The sequence below is a fragment of the Anomaloglossus baeobatrachus genome, chromosome 6, assembly GCF_048569485.1.
Source record: "Anomaloglossus baeobatrachus isolate aAnoBae1 chromosome 6, aAnoBae1.hap1, whole genome shotgun sequence".
NCBI lineage: Eukaryota > Metazoa > Chordata > Amphibia > Anura > Aromobatidae > Anomaloglossus > Anomaloglossus baeobatrachus.
The window spans coordinates 143,084,217-143,101,667 of record NC_134358.1 but is presented as its reverse complement, the minus strand read 5'-3'; the positions used below and the strand labels follow the sequence as shown (position 1 = coordinate 143,101,667).

Sequence of the window (17,451 nt, the reverse complement as noted above, 5' to 3'; positions counted from 1 at the left end):
TATATATGTAGCAGAGCTATGTGTGTATGTATGTATATATGTAGCAGAGCTATGTGTATGTATGTATATATGTAGCAAAGCTATGTGTGTATGTATGTATGTAGCAGAGCTATGTGTTTATATATGTATGTAGCAGAGCTATGTGTGTATGTACCAGAGCTATGTGTGTATGTATGTATATATGTAGCAGAGCTATGTGTGTATGTATGTAGCAGAGCTATGTGTGTATGTAGCAGAGCTATGTGTGTATGTATGTATATATGTAGCAGAGCTATGTGTGTATGTATTTAGAAGAGCTATGTGTGTATGTAGCAGAGCTATGTGTGTATGTAGCAGAGCTATGTGTGTATGTACCAGAGCTATGTGTGTATGTATGTATATATGTAGCAGAGCTATGTGTGTATGTATGTAGCAGAGCTATGTGTCTGTATGTGTATATGTAGCAAAGCTATGTGTCTGTATGTATATATGTAGCAGAGCTATGTGTGTATGTATGTAGCAGAGCTATGTGTGTATGTATGTAGCAGAGCTATGTGTGTATGTAGCAGAGTTATGTGTGTATGTATGTATATATGTAGCAGAGCTATGTGTGTATGTATGTAGCAGAGCTATGTGTGTATGTAGCAGAGCTATGTGTCTGTATGCATATATGTAGCAGAGCTATGTGTCTGTATGTATATATGTAGCAGAGCTATGTGTGTATGTATGTAGCAGAGCTATGTGTGAATGTAGCAGAGCCATGTGTGTATGTATGCATATATGTAGCAGAGCTATGTGTCTGTATGTATATATGTAGCAGAGCTATGTGTGTATGTATGTAGCAGAGCTATGTGTGAATGTAGCAGAGCCATGTGTGTATGTATGCATATATGTAGCAGAGCTATGTGTGTATGTAGCAGAGCTATGTGTGTATGTAGCAGAGCTATGTGTCTGTAAGTATATATGTAGCAGAGCTATGTGTCTGTATGTATATATGTAGCAGAGCTATGTGTGTATGTATGTAGCAGAGCTATGTGTGTATGTAGCAGAGCTATGTGTGTCTGTAGCAGAGCTTTGTGTGTCTGTATGTCTGTAGCAGAGCTATGTGTGTATGTATGTAGCAGAGCTATGTGTGTATGTATGTATATATGTAGCAGAGCTATGTGTGTATGTATGTAGCAGAGCTATGTGTGTATGTAGCAGAGCTATGTGTCTCTATGTAAATATGTAGCAGAGCTATGTGTGTATGTATGTATATATGTAGCAGAGATATGTGTCTGTATGTATATATGTAGCAGAGCTATGTGTGTGTATGTATGTAGCAGAGCTATGTGTGTATGTATGTAGCAGAGCTATGTGTGTCTGTAGCAGATCTATGTGTGTATGTATGTATGTAGCAGAGCTATGTGTGTATGTAGCAGAGCTATGTGTGTATGTAGCAGAGCTATGTGTCTGTAAGTATATATGTAGCAGAGCTATGTGTCTGTATGTATATATGTAGCAGAGCTATGTGTGTATGTATGTAGCAGAGCTATGTGTGTATGTAGCAGAGCTATGTGTGTCTGTAGCAGAGCTTTGTGTGTCTGTATGTCTGTAGCAGAGCTATGTGTGTATGTATGTAGCAGAGCTATGTGTGTATGTATGTATATATGTAGCAGAGCTATGTGTGTATGTATGTAGCAGAGCTATGTGTGTATGTAGCAGAGCTATGTGTCTCTATGTATATATGTAGCAGAGCTATGTGTGTATGTATGTATATATGTAGCAGAGCTATGTGTCTGTATGTATATATGTAGCAGAGCTATGTGTGTATGTATGTATATATGTAGCAGAGCTATGTGTGTATGTATGTATGTAGTAGAGCTATGTGTGTATGTATGTAGCAGAGCTATGTGTGTCTGGAGCAGAGCTTTGTGTGTCTGTATGTCTGTAGCAGAGCTATGTGTGTATGTATGTAGCAGAGCTATGTGTGTATGTATGTATATATGTAGCAGAGCTATGTGTGTATTTATGTAGCAGAGCTATGTGTGTATGTAGCAGAGCTATGTGTCTCTATGTATATATGTAGCAGAGCTATGTGTGTATGTATGTATATATGTAGCAGAGCTATGTGTCTGTATGTATATATGTAGCAGAGCTATGTGTGTATGTATGTAGCAGAGCTATGTGTGTATGTAGCAGAGCTATGTGTGTCTGTAGCAGAGCTTTGTGTGTCTGTATGTCTGTAGCAGAGCTATGTGTGTATGTATGTAGCAGAGCTATGTGTGTATGTATGTATATATGTAGCAGAGCTATGTGTGTATGTATGTAGCAGAGCTATGTGTGTATGTAGCAGAGCTATGTGTCTCTATGTAAATATGTAGCAGAGCTATGTGTGTATGTTTGTATATATGTAGCAGAGCTATGTGTCTGTATGTATATATGTAGCAGAGCTATGTGTGTGTATGTATGTAGCAGAGCTATGTGTGTATGTATGTAGCAGAGCTATGTGTGTCTGTAGCAGATCTATGTGTGTATGTATGTATGTAGCAGAGCTATGTGTGTATGTAGCAGAGCTATGTGTGTATGTAGCAGAGCTATGTGTCTGTAAGTATATATGTAGCAGAGCTATGTGTCTGTATGTATATATGTAGCAGAGCTATGTGTGTATGTATGTAGCAGAGCTATGTGTGTATGTAGCAGAGCTATGTGTGTCTGTAGCAGAGCTTTGTGTGTCTGTATGTCTGTAGCAGAGCTATGTGTGTATGTATGTAGCAGAGCTATGTGTGTATGTATGTATATATGTAGCAGAGCTATGTGTGTATGTATGTAGCAGAGCTATGTGTGTATGTAGCAGAGCTATGTGTCTCTATGTATATATGTAGCAGAGCTATGTGTGTATGTATGTATATATGTAGTAGAGCTATGTGTCTGTATGTATATATGTAGCAGAGCTATGTGTGTGTATGTATGTATATATGTAGCAGAGCTATGTGTGTATGTATGTATGTAGTAGAGCTATGTGTGTATGTATGTAGCAGAGCTATGTGTGTCTGTAGCAGAGCTATGTGTGTATGTATGTATGTAGCAGAGCTATGTGTGTATGTAGCAGAGCTATGTGTGTATGTATGTATATATGTAGCAGAGCTATGTGTGTATGTATGTATATATGTAGCAGAGCTATGTGTGTATGTATGTATATATGTAGCAGAGCTATGTGTGTATGTATGTATATATGTAGCAGAGCTATGTGTGTATGTATGTATATATGTAGCAGAGCTATGTGTATGTATGTATATATGTAGCAAAGCTATGTGTGTATGTATGTATGTAGCAGAGCTATGTGTTTATATATGTATGTAGCAGAGCTATGTGTGTATGTACCAGAGCTATGTGTGTATGTATGTATATATGTAGCAGAGCTATGTGTGTATGTATGTAGCAGAGCTATGTGTGTATGTACCAGAGCTATGTGTGTATGTATGTATATATGTAGCAGAGCTATGTGTGTATGTATGTAGCAGAGCTATGTGTCTGTATGTATATATGTAGCAGAGCTATGTGTCTGTATGTATATATGTAGCAGAGCTATGTGTGTATGTATGTAGCAGAGCTATGTGTGTATGTAGCAGAGCTATGTGTGTATGTATGTATATATGTAGCAGAGCTATGTGTGTATGTATTTAGAAGAGCTATGTGTGTATGTAGCAGAGCTATGTGTGTATGTAGCAGAGCTATGTGTGTATGTATGTATGTAGCAGAGCTATGTGTGTATGTACCAGAGCTATGTGTGTATGTATGTATATATGTAGCAGAGCTATGTGTGTATGTATGTAGCAGAGCTATGTGTCTGTATGTGTATATGTAGCAAAGCTATGTGTCTGTATGTATATATGTAGCAGAGCTATGTGTGTATGTATGTAGCAGAGCTATGTGTGTATGTAGCAGAGTTATGTGTGTATGTATGTATATATGTAGCAGAGCTATGTGTGTATGTATGTAGCAGAGCTATGTGTGTATGTAGCAGAGCTATGTGTCTGTATGCATAAATGTAGCAGAGCTATGTGTCTGTATGTATATATGTAGCAGAGCTATGTGTGTATGTATGTAGCAGAGCTATGTGTGAATGTAGCAGAGCCATGTGTGTATGTATGCATATATGTAGCAGAGCTATGTGTGTATGTAGCAGAGCTATGTGTGTATGTAGCAGAGCTATGTGTCTGTAAGTATATATGTAGCAGAGCTATGTGTCTGTATGTATATATGTAGCAGAGCTATGTGTGTATGTATGTAGCAGAGCTATGTGTGTATGTAGCAGAGCTATGTGTGTCTGTAGCAGAGCTTTGTGTGTCTGTATGTCTGTAGCAGAGCTATGTGTGTATGTATGTAGCAGAGCTATGTGTGTATGTATGTATATATGTAGCAGAGCTATGTGTGTATGTATGTAGCAGAGCTATGTGTGTATGTAGCAGAGCTATGTGTCTCTATGTAAATATGTAGCAGAGCTATGTGTGTATGTATGTATATATGTAGCAGAGATATGTGTCTGTATGTATATATGTAGCAGAGCTATGTGTGTGTATGTATGTAGCAGAGCTATGTGTGTATGTATGTAGCAGAGCTATGTGTGTCTGTAGCAGATCTATGTGTGTATGTATGTATGTAGCAGAGCTATGTGTGTATGTAGCAGAGCTATGTGTGTATGTAGCAGAGCTATGTGTCTGTAAGTATATATGTAGCAGAGCTATGTGTCTGTATGTATATATGTAGCAGAGCTATGTGTGTATGTATGTAGCAGAGCTATGTGTGTATGTAGCAGAGCTATGTGTGTCTGTAGCAGAGCTTTGTGTGTCTGTATGTCTGTAGCAGAGCTATGTGTGTATGTATGTAGCAGAGCTATGTGTGTATGTATGTATATATGTAGCAGAGCTATGTGTGTATGTATGTAGCAGAGCTATGTGTGTATGTAGCAGAGCTATGTGTCTCTATGTATATATGTAGCAGAGCTATGTGTGTATGTATGTATATATGTAGCAGAGCTATGTGTCTGTATGTATATATGTAGCAGAGCTATGTGTGTGTATGTATGTATATATGTAGCAGAGCTATGTGTGTATGTATGTAGTAGAGCTATGTGTGTATGTATGTAGCAGAGCTATGTGTGTCTGTAGCAGAGCTTTGTGTGTCTGTATGTCTGTAGCAGAGCTATGTGTGTATGTATGTAGCAGAGCTATGTGTGTATGTATGTATATATGTAGCAGAGCTATGTGTGTATTTATGTAGCAGAGCTATGTGTGTATGTAGCAGAGCTATGTGTCTCTATGTATATATGTAGCAGAGCTATGTGTGTATGTATGTATATATGTAGCAGAGCTATGTGTCTGTATGTATATATGTAGCAGAGCTATGTGTGTATGTATGTAGCAGAGCTATGTGTGTATGTAGCAGAGCTATGTGTGTCTGTAGCAGAGCTTTGTGTGTCTGTATGTCTGTAGCAGAGCTATGTGTGTATGTATGTAGCAGAGCTATGTGTGTATGTATGTATATATGTAGCAGAGCTATGTGTGTATGTATGTAGCAGAGCTATGTGTGTATGTAGCAGAGCTATGTGTCTCTATGTAAATATGTAGCAGAGCTATGTGTGTATGTTTGTATATATGTAGCAGAGCTATGTGTCTGTATGTATATATGTAGCAGAGCTATGTGTGTGTATGTATGTAGCAGAGCTATGTGTGTATGTATGTAGCAGAGCTATGTGTGTCTGTAGCAGATCTATGTGTGTATGTATGTATGTAGCAGAGCTATGTGTGTATGTAGCAGAGCTATGTGTGTATGTAGCAGAGCTATGTGTCCTGAAGTATATATGTAGCAGAGCTATGTGTCTGTATGTATATATGTAGCAGAGCTATGTGTGTATGTATGTAGCAGAGCTATGTGTGTATGTAGCAGAGCTATGTGTGTCTGTAGCAGAGCTTTGTGTGTCTGTATGTCTGTAGCAGAGCTATGTGTGTATGTATGTAGCAGAGCTATGTGTGTATGTATGTATATATGTAGCAGAGCTATGTGTGTATGTATGTAGCAGAGCTATGTGTGTATGTAGCAGAGCTATGTGTCTCTATGTATATATGTAGCAGAGCTATGTGTGTATGTATGTATATATGTAGTAGAGCTATGTGTCTGTATGTATATATGTAGCAGAGCTATGTGTGTGTATGTATGTATATATGTAGCAGAGCTATGTGTGTATGTATGTATGTAGTAGAGCTATGTGTGTATGTATGTAGCAGAGCTATGTGTGTCTGTAGCAGAGCTATGTGTGTATGTATGTATGTAGCAGAGCTATGTGTGTATGTAGCAGAGCTATGTGTGTATGTAGCAGAGCTATGTGTGTCTGTAGCAGAGCTATGTGTGTCTGTATGTATGCAGCAGAGCTGTGTGTCTGTAGGCATGTGTAATGTGTATCTAGGTATGTCAGTGTATATGGCTGTATAGATGTGTCAGTTCTATATGTATTTTTGTGAGTTTGTCTTTAAATATGTATATGTATGTGTACGTATGTGTGTGTCTGCGTGTGGATGGGGCCCACTGGGACTCTTCCGCCCGAGGCCCACAAAAACCTGGAGCCGGCCCTGACCCTCATCAGACGCTGCGTGTCGGGCAGGAAACAGAGGACAGATCCTGAAGCTCCGCACAGTGTAGGCAGCGGAACGCAGGAATCTCTCCTCTGTTCCTTGCCCGACACTTTTCTCTGTGACACACGCGCGCCCTGATATCGTCAGTAAGGCGCGCGTGTCATTTGAAAAGTTCCCGCCCGGCAGGAGAAGCTGCATCAGCCGGGGCCGTATGGAGAGAGTCAGCGACGGGGGCTCCTAGGAATACAGCGTCGGCGCAGCCTGGCCATGTGAAGGAGAAGCAGCATAGCGGGGGGCTCGTACGGAGGTGTCTGAGGACGGGAACGATAAGAAGAGAGGTGAGTGGTTACTAGTAACCTGCGGGGACAATGGGGGCGGGCGGGCGGGGGGCTGGGGGAGAGGGTAACTTTTGACAAATATTTGGGGTGTAGTGGTTTAGTATATGGGAATGTAGTTTTACAGGTGTGGTATATGGGGGGTGGAGTGGTGTAGTTTTATAGGTGTGTAGTGGTGTAGTATAATACAGGTGTATATAGGAGTGTAGTATAATACTACACCCCTATATACACCTGTATTATACTACACCACTACACCCCTATATACACCTGTAATATACTACACCCCTATATACACCTGTATTATACTACACCACTACACCCCTATATTCACCTGTATTATACTACACCACTACACCCCTATATACACCTGTATTATACTACACCACTACACCCCTATATACACCTGTATTATACTTCACCACTACACCCCTATATACACCTGTATTATACTACACCACTACACCCCTATATACACATGTATTATACAGGTGTATATAGGGGTGTAGTATAATACAGGTGTATATAGGGGTGTAGTATATTACAGGTGTATATAGCGGTGTAGTGGTGTAGTATATTACAGGTGTATATGGGGTGTAGTGGTGTAGTATAATACAGGTGTTTATAGGGGTGTAGTGGTGTAGTATAATACAGGTGTAGTATATAGGAGTGTAGTATAATACAGGTGTAGTATATAGGGGTGTAGTATAATACAAGTGTAGTGATGTAGGTTATCACAGGTGTAGTATATAGTGATGTGCTGCAGTTAATTACAGGTGTAGTATATAGTGATGTAGCATATTACAGGTGTATCTAGGGGTGTAGTGATGTAGTATATAGTGGTATAGTATATAGAGGTGTAGTTTATTACAGGTGTAGTGTATAGTGATGTATATTACAGGTGTAGTATGTGGTAGGTGTAGTGATGTAGTATATGGGGATTGTGTGTGTATGAATACATTGTGTGTATGTATATATGTTATATATGCACAGTATATATGCGTGTTTGTATATATATATATATATATATATATATATATATATATATATATATATATATATATGTATATATGTAGAACTGAGTTAATTATATTAGTCCGGCCCTCTAAAACCATCCCAATTTCTCATGCGGCCCCATGGGAAAATTAATTGCCCACCCCTGTGCTACATAGTAAATAAACAACAGATCGGATCTTGACAAGATAGGCATCCCTGAATTCTATGTGTTAAGCCTTGCAGCATGCTGTTTTCAACTTAGAGAGTAAAAACCTGCCGACAGATTCCATTTAACAGAGTTTTGCATATCGACTTCCTTTCATGTGACCTTTAATAGCAACATTTATATAAGACTTGAAATCATATGACAGAGTGTCCATGAATAAAATATGTAGTCTTTTATTCCTGTGGACTGTATTAGTTTTAGGGTGAAAATGTCAATCTATATTATTAAACAAACAGTCACATCTATACTTTCTTTTATTAATGTGTGTATATGGGCATGTAATGTAGTGTGTATGTATTAATATACCCACCTACAGCTGCTCTCTCCAGGATCTTGTGTCATTCTGCTCCAATTCCTTGTGATATCACCATTTTGTGTAGACTCTCTGGGTCACATTTCATGTTATGTGAGCCAGAAATCCCTTTTACGGTACGCTCACACAAACATATGACTCGGCCGAATGAAATGCGAGAAAATCTCGCATTGTACTTGGATCAATTTTAGCCAGTGAGGGAGAGCAGTTGATCTGCTTTTATCTCACCCAGATTCTGGATGGGTGAAAAGTTGCAGCATGTTGCGATTGTCAGCAAAAGATGTGTGAATCGCACCCATACAAGTCTATGGGTGAGAGTGAAACATCGTACTGCACTCAGATGACATCCGAGTGCAGAGCGATATACGCGCAGCCTGACAATCGAGGAGATGGGGGATTAATCCCTCCCTCTTTTCTGCAGCTGTGATACGATTGCAGGATCAGATCACAGTTTCTTGACACTTGGCTCACGCTTGCAGCAGAGTGGGAACCGAGGGTCATTAGCATATTGCATCTGACGCACTCACATCGGGTGCCATACCATCGTATGACTCCAGCTTTAAAAAGTAAATCTATGGCACATAACAATGAAATTACCGTACATTATAAAATCAACTTCCGGCTAAGCAAAGAGTGAGCTGGTTAGTTGGAATTGTAATGACATCACTGAGAAGTGAGAACAGCTCTGAATCCCTGAGAAAATTGCCTTACGTAATTTTATTAATACACTCACACTATTGTACATGCACATATACACACACATTTAATAAAAAAAATATATAGATTGGAGCAGTGTTGGACTGAATTGCCAAGGGCCCACCAGTAACATTGATTCAGGTGGCCCACTGTTTAGCTACATGCAAATATTACATAAGCCTCATTCACGCATTTATCTTTACTTCTAGGTACAGTGGGGAAAAAAAGTATTTAGTCAGCCACCAATTGTGCAAGCTTGCCCACTTAGAAAGGTGAGAGAGGATAGTAATTTACATCATAGGTAGATCACAACAATGAGAGAGACAAAATGAGAAAACAAATCCAGAAAATCACCTTGTCTGATTTGGCAAGATTTTTTTTTGCTAATTATGGTGAAAAATAAGTATTTAGTCACCTAAAAACATGCAAGATTTCTGGCTCTCACAGACCTGTAACTTCTTCTTTAAGAGGCTCCTCTGTCCTCCACTCATTACCTGTAGTAATGGCACCTGTTTGAACCTATTATCAGTATAAAAGACACCTGTCCAAAATATCAAACAGTCACACTCTAAACTCCACTATTATGAAGACCAAAGAGCTGTAGAAGGACACCAGAAGCAAAATTGCAGCCCTGCACCAGCATGGGAAGACTGAATCTGCAATAGGCAAGCAGCTTAGTGATGAAATCAACTGTGGGAGCAATAAAAAGAAAATGGAAGACATATAAGACTACTGTGATAACCTCCCTCGATCTAAGCTCCATGCAAGATCTCACCCCATGGGTCAAAATGATCCCAAGAACGGTGAGCAAATATCCCAGAACCACCCGGGGGAACCTAGTGAATGACTTTCATAAAGCTGGGACCACCGTAACAAAGCCTACTATCATTAACACACTACGTCGCCAGGGACTCAAATCCTGCAGTGCCAGACGTGTTCTCCTGCTTAAGCCAGTACATGTCCGGGCCTGTATCAATTTTTCTAGAGAGCATTTGGATTATCCAGAAAAGTATTGGGAGAATGCCATATAGTCTGATGAAACCAAAGTAGAACTGTTAGGTAGAAACACAACTCATCATGTTTGGAGGAGACAGAATGCTAAGTTGCATCCAAAGAACACTATACCTACTGTGAAGCATGGGGATGGCAACATGATGCTTTCAGGCTGTTTCTCTGCAAAACGACCAGGATGAATGATTCATGTGCATGAAAGAATGAATGGGGACATGTATTGTGAGATTTTGAGTGCAAACCTCCTTCCATCAGCAAGGGCATTGAAGATGAAATGTGGCTGGGCCTTTCAGCCTGATAATGATGCCAAGCACACCACCAGGGCAACAAAGCAGTGGCTTTGTGAGAAACATATGAAGGTCCTGGCGTGGCCTAGCCAGTCTCCAGATCTCAACCCCATAGAGAGTTGAAAGTCTGTGTTGCCCAGCGACAGGCCCAAAACATCACTGCTCTGGAGGAGATCTGCATGGAGGAATGGGCCAACATACAACCAACAGTGGGTGCCAATCTTATGAAGACTTACAGAAAACGTTTGACCTCTGTCATTACAAACAAAGGATACATAACAAAATATTGAGATTAACTTTTGTTATTGACCAAATACTTATTTTCCACAATAATTTGCAAAAAAAATCTTACCAAATCAGACACGGTGATTTTCTGGATTTGTTTTTCTTACTTTGTCTCTCATTTTGTGGTCTACCTATGTCAATTACAGGCCGACCTCATCTTTATAAGTGGGAGAACTTGTATACTTGGTGGCTGACTAAATACTTTTTTCCCCACTGTAATAGTGCACAGTGTAGTTTGTTGAGTGAATGATGTGATGCTGCTTTTTTCTGTACTTAGTGAATCTAAATTATTGGGGCCAAATACTGCTCATATTGGGGGATAAGTATCTCATTCCAGCAAAAGAGCCCACCGGGTATTGCCCTGTTCCCCTGTGAGCCAGGCTGAGCCTGGATGGGAGTGCTTCTTTAAATGTCATTATTCTTCATTTAAAATCTTCTAAATCTTAGACCTTTTAAATGTGCATGTGATATAGAGTATACTGGCAGCAGTATAGTATATATTTAGAGATTGACGGTGTACTGCTCCAGAAATGGAGCACCTGACCTTTATATAGTCGTATCTGATAGGTCTCCAATTAACTTGAAAAAATATCTGTCTAATGCTCAAGCCTAAATAGGATGAGTGTATTGACCTGAATAGACATTGCATTTGTGGTGAAGGCAGTGGGGTTAATCCATTAAGCCAAGGAAGCAATCATTAACGGTATAAGCATAAGGTCCATTTTGTTTCGAGAAACCTTTTTTTCTCTAATATAAATGTGAGTGCTTCTTTGAGCTCCGAACATTTCACCTCCAAACTATGTAACCGCTATATTTTCATGCTGCCCATAATAATATTTTGTTCATTTCATTACTATTTCTAGATAATTTGGTAGCTTAGTGGTTTGCATGTTCCTTTTACATCAAGAAACTGCGGAGGATAAAGATACAGGTGATAAGCGCTATCCAGGCAATTTGCCAGCACAAAAACTACATGTTAGTGCAGCGGCTCATTAAAGTCTCACAACATTTGATATAGACAAGTAAATGGAACCTCTCCTATGTCTGAGGGGAGCATGGCACACCATGGATGATAAAATCATCAAATGAACGCTTAACGTCAAGTTTAATTATTGTTACTGATTACCTCTATTTGAGAATTCACAAAACACTTTGCAAGTTGAGTAGCTATTCAGCATGCCATCTCAGTCTCAATAATTACAATCCCAGACACAATGTATTTCTTTTTTTTTCTAAGCATCCAAAAATGTTTCTAACTTAGTCCGATTGTTTCGGCGGTGAGCTGTGCTCAGGTCATTCTGCAGAACACATTATTTGAATCATTGTTTCTGGATTGCTTCTTTCTTCTCTTTTACACATGTTTGCCATGTAGATTTTTGGTTGATTGCTTTTTTTTTCTCATCAACAGATGTCTGCTCTTTTCTTCGCAACCTAATATTAAGGAAAATCAAAATCTGGATTCATGTTTGGATGAATTTTTGATTGCCTTTTCTGATAAAAAATCAGCTGTGCTTCATGAGCAAGTAGTAAGTTCATATATTTCTATTTTTAGGAGATTATTACTTACTAATTTAAAGCAGAAATTGCATGTTCACCTTTTTATAGATGTGTCATTCTTTCCAGATTTAAAAAAATAAATAAATAAATATATGTTTGTAAAGTTTTTTTGTATAGTTCATAACCAAAAAAATAAAGTTTCTATTATATAACTACACAATGTTTATTTTAAATTTGCAAGAGAGTAAGTAGTGTTGCACTGTATTGTCCATGAGTGGAAACTGTATATAATAATAATAATTTTATTCATTTATATAGCGCTATTAATTCCACAGCGCTTTACATACATTGGCAATACTGTCCCCATTGGGGCTCAAAATCTAGACTCCCTATATGTATGTCTATGGAGTGTGGGAGGAAACCAGAGTACACGGAGGAAACCCACGCAAACACGGGGAGAACATACAAACTCCTTGCAGATAGGGTCCTTGATGGGATTTGAACCCAGGACCCCAGCGCTGCAAGACTGCAGTGCTAACCACTGAGCCACCATGCTGCCCAAATATATAAAGATGAGCGGTTCCATCGAGATTCGGTTCACCTGCAGCAAACGAGCCGAGCTTCCACTGGTTCGAGCTTCATCCAATTCCCGGAGCAAGACACTGATTGGCCGTTTGAGTCTCTGCCCACATATAACAGCCATAAGCAGAATACGTCCGAGGAAGAGTGGGCGGATTTTTAAAAAAATTTTTTGGAGTTGCACGCTACATCTAATCATGCTGATGTTACCCCCAGTGCAAGCCATTCAAACACTGATAGTGGCTCAAACAGGGCTGAGGACCAAGCGTACCTGAGCACAATGTTGTTCACGTGATTGAAGTTCGCATGTAAAGCTGAACCCAAACTCTGAACCCAAACCTTGATTTTTTTAAGTTTTTTGGTATACTGTTTTAAAACCAATTCTTAGGTTCGTTCATCTCTAACTGTATATTGTAATATTATTGGCTACAAAATTGTTATAGACTAGTATTAACTTTTTCCAAGGGCAACTGTTGCATTTGTTCTTACACTGCAACATTTTTAACAAACAGATTAATATGTTTTTGGGGGAGGAATAAGTAGTAGAATAGTATTGCCTCAATCAATTAAATATTGAGTACATCATAGACATTAAAAACAAATAGTAAACTATAAAACAGTAGGGGCACTTAAATTTAAAAATACTGAAATACCCCTTTTCCAAGTGTTTGAGAACTGCACATATGAAATCATCAAGAAATACATGGAACACGTATTTCAACTCTTCTTCTTCATCAATCCTCAAATGAAGAACAGTGGAAGAAAAAAACAATGTAGACCATTTAATCATTTGAAAACATTAATTTACTTTGCTCATCAAAAATTGTCATTACAAAATAGCATAAAAAAAATCAATATACAGTATACTGATAAAATGTCCATAATAAAACAGGGAATGTCCTTTAAATTTCCTACCCTATTTGTGTTTCGTGATTAGCAACTTTTGGGCACAGTCTCATTTTCATTCATTCTCATACCTAAACTTTCCACTACAAATTAGTTGGCTATTTATAAAGAGCAAAGACGTTTCACAACTAAAACCTGTAATCTTACAGTCAGATCTCAAATTGTTAAATTCAGAGTAAATAGTGCTTAAGTTCTCACAGAGGAATACAATGTTAACACTAATGGAACTGTAGAAGAGTGAAAACAATTTACCATAGTTTATTTATTAAATAGAGTAATATACACCACACTAGAAAATCCTATGTAAAACGTACTTTATAGACTGTTTTGCAATATTTAAAGGGGTGGTTCTCTACTGTACTCTAAAGGGGTGGCTACATCCCTTTAAAACTGATAGGAAAGGCTTTTTTTAAATACCTTGTACAGTCAATTCTGCCTCTGAGCGGTGCTATTGCTTGCCCTCATTCCCATGAATTGACCCCCGGGCTCCGTGACCACTGAGATCCAGTGATGTCACGTCAACTTCCAGTTGACGTGACATAACTGAGCCCGGCCCCAGTCTCTGTTAGTGACTGGGCAGTGAGCGGTGTTCCACCACTCATCACAGCCCAGCATCACAGCCCAGCATGTCGCGCGCACTCTCCTTCACTGCAGAGCACCACAAGCAGGAGCGATGCTGGGCTGTGGCGAGTGGTGAAACACCGCCCACAGCAAAGTCACTCAGGAAGACTGAGGCCGGCTGCGATGATGTCAGGTCAATTGAAAGTTGACCTGACATCACCACATCTCAGAGGTCACAGAGCTTGAGGGGGTCACTTCATGGGGATGAGTGGAATGCAATACTGCCTCACAGAGGCAGAATTGACTGACCAAGGTATTTAGAAAAGCTTTCCCTATCAGTTTTACAGGCATGTAGCCACAATTGCAGAGTAATGAATTCATTTTTTAAGAGATTATTCCCCATGTGTTTTTTGTTTTTCAAAATGTACAGTTTTACATCTATGTTGTTAAGAATTCAGTATGGATTATGGAAAATTTAAAGAATTGTCAGGGCTCAGTTTTCAAGCTTCGAAATGTTACAGACATTTTAAAACTAGTATAGATGGTTTATTTAATGTTTATTGCTATTACTAAGCATCATATGAACCCAAATTTTGCAATTCAAACTTTCTGGTATATAACCATTTTTATATTTAAGTAGAAATTCTCTTTAAATTAATAAAATCAATACCTCGTAAAGCTGGAGCAAATTCTGAATGGTCCATGATAAATGCTTAATACAGAAACTTTTAAAAATAAAATGTAATGTTTTTTTCTCTGTAAAAAAAATAAAATCCATAAAGGAGAGCTAACTAGTCCAGCAGTATCAGAAGGGCAGGGTTAGAGTCCTGTGTATAATCTGGTCAGCTCATATGCAGTAATTTGTGTCTCCCTTGACCTAGTTAAGGACTGTAAGAACATGGCTGCTTTCTATCATGAGCAGCATCATTCCAGTGAAATGACTGGTGTCTGATACTGCAGCTTTGTACTCTCATCCTCACAGCGGTGGAGCCATGGTTTTCTAGTTCTGTGTTAAAGGGGTATTCCCATCTCCAACATCCTATCCCAATATGTAGTAAGTGTAATAGTAATAATAATAATAATAATAATAATAATATTAGCAAATAACTCCAATTAGAAATGTGGTATAGTTCCTCTGATATAGCAATATCTATTACCTCATGTGCAGGGCATTACACCTTAGGTACCCATGGCTACAACCACGAGCAGCTAACTGACTACCTGTCACTATATTAGTGGACATAACCATGGATACCTAGGCTGCAATGCCCTGAACATGAGGTAAGAGACATGGCTATATCAGGAGAACTATACTACATTTCTTATTGGAGGTATTTGCTAATATTATTATTACTATACCTACTACATAATGGGATAGGATCTTGTAGATGGGAATACCCTTTTAATCTTTAAATTGAGACATATATCTTAGCAAAATAAAATACATTATATGGGGCCTTTACAAGCTTTAAAAAATAAAATACCTAATTTCTACATTCTCTAATAATGTGACACTTGACCTTTTGTCTTTGGGTTACTGAATGGATCGGATATAGACATTCACATACACATACACACACTGTGACATCTGTACCTACATACAGTATATACATATACACTAGAACATATATTGACACACATATGGCTACTAGAACAGGAGCAATTCTGCTGAGACGAACAATGATTTAGAGACACCAGAGCTGTGCATTTCTCTCCTTCTACCTCTACTCTCTGACTTGACTGTTCTACTGGAAAAAACGTGAACCCCCAGTGGCTAACTAGGAAGGAGTTGCCCCCACAACCCTACATGAGCCATAGTTGGTACAATACATGCAATGCATTGTACACTGGTACAATTTACAATGTGCAGACATAGTCAGCATCTCATCTCAGAGGAGCATTGCAGCTATAAGACTCCTCATGACTGACAGCCAGATTGGTTTGTCAATCTCCGGAAGGAGAAAAGTTCTCCCCTTAGACCCCAGTAGAGCTTCTAATTCAGCTAGATCAGATCTCATACATTGCACTGACGAGGGACAATCATCCTGAAACACTGTGTCTGCAAATTGAGGTACTGATCTGGCATAAATCCTAGGTAATATAAAAAGACTCCTTAAAGAGCCACTTTTGACTTTTAGGATTGCTACTTCCAGTAGGTGGCACTAGAGTTTGTCTCCTTCCTCCCTGAAGAGGCAATTTGATCATTCATTTTAAACATTTTCCAATCTATTGTTATTGGGGGGATAAGTAAACTTGTGAATAAGGGTAATTCAATATTTGCATGTTGCTGAACAGTGGATTGACAAAGTCAATGTTACTAGTGGGCCATTGGTACCCCAGTCCGATGGGGATCTAACTGAGTTGCTGCTTGCAATGCAGTTTGCCATCTCCTGACAAAAAGACAAAAAGATTCTGAATCCAACATTGTATCATTTAAATCAAGTTTCCCCAACTCCAGTCCTCAAGGACCACCATCAGTGCATGTTTTCAGGATTTCATTGGTATCGCAAACATGATAATTAAATGACCTGCATAGGCGAGGAATCCCATAGCCTGTGCAATTCTAAGGAAATCCTGTAAACATGCACTGTTGGTGGTCCTTGAGGACTGGAGTTGGGGAACTCTGATATAGATTATTGGGTGCAGCTGTTCTGACACAATAAGAATGTTTACATTTAGCAAAGCAGCACAGCTGAGAGACCTTCCCTGCCCACACAATGCTCTATAGAGACTTTACATTGACAGTAAGGTATCAATCACAGGATGGGGTGTGACTGCCTGCCATGCGTGTCACATTGTAGTCCAACAATGATAATCCCTAGGTGATAAATCCTATAGCTAAAAAAACAAAAACACACAGTCTGATAGGAGAGGTATAGTTGATTTTTTTGTTTTTTTAACCCCTAAAGCATGTTGTCCTTAGATTACATAGCAAAAAGCTGCGGACAGATACCCTCTGTGAGTTTGTGTATGGCTCAATGTGAACAATTATCAAAAGACCATTTAACTGATAATTACTTTAAATATTTTTTAATTGTATTTCCTTTTAATTAATTTTTCTAAAGTGTTGCTGACAAAGAAAACTGTGCTTTGAACCTATTAGAACCCTGTCCTGCCATTCCTATTGCACCTCTTTAGCAGTGGCGATGGTGCATGCACTATTACTTAT

General features: G+C 38.9%; 1 protein-coding gene across 4 annotated transcripts in view; it reads left to right on the top strand.

The window, feature by feature from the left end:
* Positions 1-17,451, top strand: part of SNTG1 (syntrophin gamma 1) — a 1,064,578-nt gene that overhangs the window by 537,305 nt on the left and 509,822 nt on the right. For all 4 annotated transcript variants that reach the window (XM_075353282.1, XM_075353284.1, XM_075353281.1 and 1 more), the window contains one exon: positions 12,148-12,265. The gene's annotated coding sequence lies outside the window, so the exon portion shown is untranslated. The remainder of the gene's footprint in view (positions 1-12,147; positions 12,266-17,451) is intronic.